The sequence below is a fragment of the Hibiscus syriacus genome, unplaced genomic scaffold (assembly GCF_006381635.1).
Source record: "Hibiscus syriacus cultivar Baekdansim isolate YM2019G1 unplaced genomic scaffold, ASM638163v2 tig00110831_pilon, whole genome shotgun sequence".
NCBI classification, from domain to species: Eukaryota; Viridiplantae; Streptophyta; class Magnoliopsida; order Malvales; family Malvaceae; genus Hibiscus; species Hibiscus syriacus.
Genome location: NW_024062882.1, coordinates 3,194,456 through 3,199,691, shown reverse-complemented (window position 1 = coordinate 3,199,691; position 5,236 = coordinate 3,194,456). Strand labels below are relative to the sequence as shown.

At 38.3% G+C, this 5,236-nt stretch overlaps 1 pseudogene; it reads right to left on the bottom strand.

The window, feature by feature from the left end:
- Nucleotides 1-2,038: 2,038 nt before the first annotated feature.
- LOC120142658 lies at nt 2,039-5,236 on the bottom strand (annotated as a pseudogene).

The following is a 5,236-nucleotide window of genomic DNA, read 5'->3' as shown; positions in this document are numbered from 1 at the left end:
CTTGTGTTGATCAAATTTGTGAACAAATGCATGTGGTAATGATAAGCATTTGAAATCCAAAGTAAAACTGCATTTTCCTCATCTGAATGCACCATACGAACTCTTGTTGTTGCCACAGCCATTACATCGCTAATTGCATTTGAAATCATAAAACAGGAAGTGCTCGTGTCCTTGAAATTCAATCACATCAGGAACTTTATCACACCTTAAGCAAACATTGAAGTATCCTCCCATATCGTAGAAGAAACCACTACAAGGTCGACAGCACAAGTCACAATACCCGAAGTTTTTGGAGTTGAGAGTGGCGATATATCGACAAGACCAATGACGCTTTACTCTTGGAAACTCAGCACAGTTTTTGTGAAGACATAAATGACATTCTGGTTCAGAACAGTAATAAAACAGAGTTGAGACAGGTAGCATGCACCCATCACATCTTCTATTAGTTTCCACCTCCATCTTGTCTGCTAACACCAAGCAATGTCTTCCATGCCTGAAGTGTTCAATCTTTGTGGCTTCTCCATCTTCACTCACCTCAACAACGGTAGTGATGGAAGACTGCATAGACTTAGATGAACTTCCATAAAGCTCTTCTCATTGGTTTTCTCGGTCAACTACTTCATAAAACCTGTCATCTTCTAGGGCACAATTCACATGGACAATGTAATTGCAACTAGACTTCACACAAGAGTAACTCCCACGCTCAAGTTACACTTCATTGAAACAAATCTTACAATCTTTTCTTGTAAGCTCTTGTGTTTCAAGAAAATATTTGTGAAAAAGACAATGATGATGTCGTGAAAATTTGATAATGTGTAGGAGTTTTGTGCAGTGTTTGTGGACTATGATATTGCATGTAGAACATATATAAGGTAATTGGGTGCTGATGGAGGCTTTTATCTTCAACAATGGCAATCGACCAAGCACGGAGAATATTGATCTTAAAATGGCAAACAGAACAATAATAATGAACATTCTAGAGACGTCGTGCTTGCACCAGAGACCTCAAGAGATAGCAACAATCCTTTAACCACTAAGATAATCTCTATATACCCATATCATAATTCATAAACTCTAAATTTTATATTTGAATGACAATTTGAACGCTATTTTGTGTATATATATTCATTTACATTTTCTAAAACTTACGTGTTTTACATGAAAATACACTTAGTCTATTAAAATTGTATCCTTTATATTTTTATTTAGTTTCTCCCCAAATTTTGGTATATTGGCTTTCAACAAGTATCTAAATTATAATCTTATTATTGTTTTAATAATAATTTTTGTAAAAACATTTAATTAATAATATAATGACACGTTGTAGACGTCGAAAGAAACGCAATTTATAAATATTAAAGACTATGGTAAATTTATTTTCTCTTTTTATATAAAACATACTTCCATATCATTAACCATGAATGGCATCAAGCGCCAATACATCAGAAATAGAAGTACGAAAATCATAAGATAAAAACAAAGGCAAAGATAAAAAGACTGAGCTAAACTATGAACATCCGAATTAGCGGATCGACGTATGCCATGAACCTGTATGCGAGGATGATCACGTAGCAGACGACGTGACTCGGTTAATTGGAAACCAACGATAGACATGTCAAGCTGCAGATGGGTCAGCTGTCGGACAACGTTTAGGGCATCACTTTCAATGGTAACCGCAGAAACCTGCAGATCAATTGCCATTTGAATCCCAGCTCGGATTGCATCTGCTTCAACGACATCAACATTGGAAGGACCTAAGTAAAGCGAAGCATGACAAGTGACAACCAAACCTTTATGATCTCTAGCCACTACACCAATCGCCGATTTGCCGTAATCAATCAAACAAGCTGCATCCAGGTTAATCTTTATGGTCAATTTATTATATCATCACAATTAATTTTCCTTACTTTATTCTTTCGAGAAATCAATTTGGCCAATTTATTTCAAGATGAAAACTAACAAATCCGAACTAACGTAAACTATTTATCAGCTATCAAGATGAAAATTGATATCCAACATAGATCTAAAAGATGGTAGGTATGTTCGCATGCATGCATGCATGTATGAATGTATGTTCAAACTCTTGTGGTCTTAAAACATGTATTAGGGAACTTAGGTGCCTTTTATTTTCTGTATATACTACAATATGACATCCCATTGCCGGGGGATGTCCATGAATAAGCACAACTATGGTAAAATGCACACCCATAGTTGATAATGAGGTTCAGTTTTTAGAACCAAGCAGCTTCTTCCATCTGGCATATCCTAGGATAAGCAGGAAAATCAGCACACTCCTTACAGTTATACATCCCACAGATATATCAAATAGCCCGTCCGTATTGTTCCACGTATAAGGGATGTTCATGCCGAACCACCCGGCTATCAATGTTTCGATGGCTATGACGAAACGATGCGATGGTCAATGTCAATTGAAGTTGAATGAGCTCGTTTCGTTGGTTGTTGAGTTGGATGTTAACCGTAATCTTCTGTATCGTCGGCGTACTCTCATACCTGCAGATGTATCAAGTGAAAGAGATGAAAGTAGATGCATCGATTCCGCATGATAAAGACAAATACTCACAGATAATATCTTGTTTTGCGTTCTGTCCAGCTGCACGAAATATGCCTCGAGAAACATCTCTAAATCCTCGACATCATCGTCATCCAAACTGTGGCTGCTCACCAAATACACGAGGCATAATGGTGGTGATGCTATTTGAGGCTGCAGCTCCTGATAAAACCTCCAATTGCTGGTTTTGGATCCACTTTTCTTGTCAAATACAAATTTTCCATATCTTCATTGTCATCCAGCAGATGTTCAATTTCATCCCTCACCTGACATTGAACTGGTACTCGTTAATGTTTGACACAAAAAATCAAATATGGGTAATTGATGCAGCATCAACCAGTTACAGCTTTAATGAATCATATTTCTGTTTACACATTAATTTTTTTTATAGCAAATAGTAGTTTCGACCCGATCCTTGGGAAGTTATATTCGTATTCCAATCATTCTGACATGTCATGAAATTGGTCCTCCCTCCCTTCAAAGACAGAGACGTCGAATCCAGATAAGGAGCATTCTCCTCATGGGCAACAGCTAGGACATAGAAAGAAACAAATGGATGCGAAAAGAAACATACATCGAAAAACACCTTTTGTACACGTGCAAGAAGAAAGAAGACGAGTGAGATTGCTTTTCAAATTCCGCACATGCTCCAGATTCTTGGTACTGACATTTCGGGCCAGTTCATCCAACACAGGGTAAGCATCCCTCTCGAGTTCTGCCACACTTTCATCCAGAAACGAGCAGACAACCTCTAATGCTATCTCCAAAACCTGAAACTCGAATGGAAGTTCACACTGCAAACCCTCCATGGCTTCAGCAACAGGCAACCACTGTCCGCCAGTTGAAACATGGGTCTCTCTATCATTTACACCCTCCGTGCCCGCTCCTCGAGTCTTATATGCACTTCTATGAGGAAGTTGTAGTCTTAGTTGGTCCACGAACTGAAGAACCTCCTGTTGTAGAGGATTCAGTATGAGAACTTCTTCAGCTGTAACTGTAGCCTTTATAAACTCTAAATTGACAACCATGGCTTTCTCTCGGGCTGGAAATTACACGATAGAATCTCAGAAAGATATCGTAATTGTTTCATGATAACGATGAGCTAACAAAGCATCCAATATCCTTAATTGTTTGGTACATATATCTAGATAGTGAAATAGAAAGGTGAAAACAGATTAGAATATCTAGAGAAAATTCCATCAAATGTTTCAAGATAATGAAGTAAGACTAAGGTACAAAAAGAATTGAAATAAGAAAAAAACGGAATAGTCTCGAGTGAATAAAACTGAACGATAATTCACACCCTTCCTCCTTTGGGAGCAGACAAGAAAATAGCAGAATACACATGCTTGGTTCACAGCTGTATTTTCTGGTGCCGCATCAAAAGAGATTCTCAATCACAAAAGTGCTAATTGCTAAAGAATTCATGTGATTAAGCATGGTGGTGTCATGTATATGTGACCTTAACATGGGAGTTTTTCTAACCGAGGTCTGCTGAACATTATATTCAGCTTACTATCACAGGCGAAATTCCTAACCAAAGCAAACTAAACCTTTATTAATACCTGATAACTTAAAAAAGTTCAATCGATTCCCATTGTAAAATCCAACTAAAATTCACAATGAACAGAGAGTAACAATATATGCTGAGGAGTTGGACACATTAGCGGGTACTTGGACAAAAATGAAGTGCCAGAACAACATGGGTAGGAGGTTTAACCAGCAAGAAAACTAGGAAATCACAGTGGCACTCATTTCCAACCAAAATGTTCCCTATCTTACTTTTAGAATAAATCTTCAAACACAAAAACGAGAGCAGTTAATAGTTCATAAATCTGAATCTTAGCAGCATATGAAATTCCACTCTAAACTCACAGCTTCTACACTTCCTAGTTCATAAATCCTCAGTACATAAAGGAAGGAACACTAAATCAGGAGAATCCAAATCAACAAGCTCGAAATCAGCTAAGTAAAAAAATGGCTAACTATTAGCAAACTAAATCCATAAAAAGCAATTTACTCAAAGAATTGAAAATAATAGAGAGAAGAAAACCACAGTTTCAAATTGTTAAACATACCAAGAATAGTGGAGGAGTGAGAGAAGACAGGGCCGAGGATCCTCAAATCTCTAGCGGGAATCGAGGCCCTTTTAATTCCTCGTAAATCTCTAGCGGGAATCGAGGCGTATTCCAAAAGCTCCCCCACTAGTGTCGAATATCATCCACAGTCTAGATCCCGCCGCCTTCTTCTTTCCCTTTCCCGCCGCTCTCACCCCACCAACACCGCCGCCAATAAAATTACCCATACTAGGATGCGGAGGTGAAGATGAAGAAGCGGCTCCAATAGGCTGCGGCGGAGGCTATTCAGGTGATGTCGTGGACTTTCGCCTAATGGAGGGGCGCCGGAACGAGAAGGGTCTTTTGCCCATTGAAGACCCCTATCAACTATAAACCTTTGTTGTTCCGTTCGAAATGGGATTAAGGGAACATGGAAGCTAGAGCTGAAGAAATTGGAGATTTTGCTCCTTTTCTCCCTTCTTGATTCCGCTTTTTCTTCTTCTTCCATAAAAGAATTAAATTTCGCTTTTCCAAAAACTCAGATTGCAGAAATGATTCATTGATTCTCTCGGTGCCCCTACTTTATTTTTCCAGTACAGTACTTGAATGG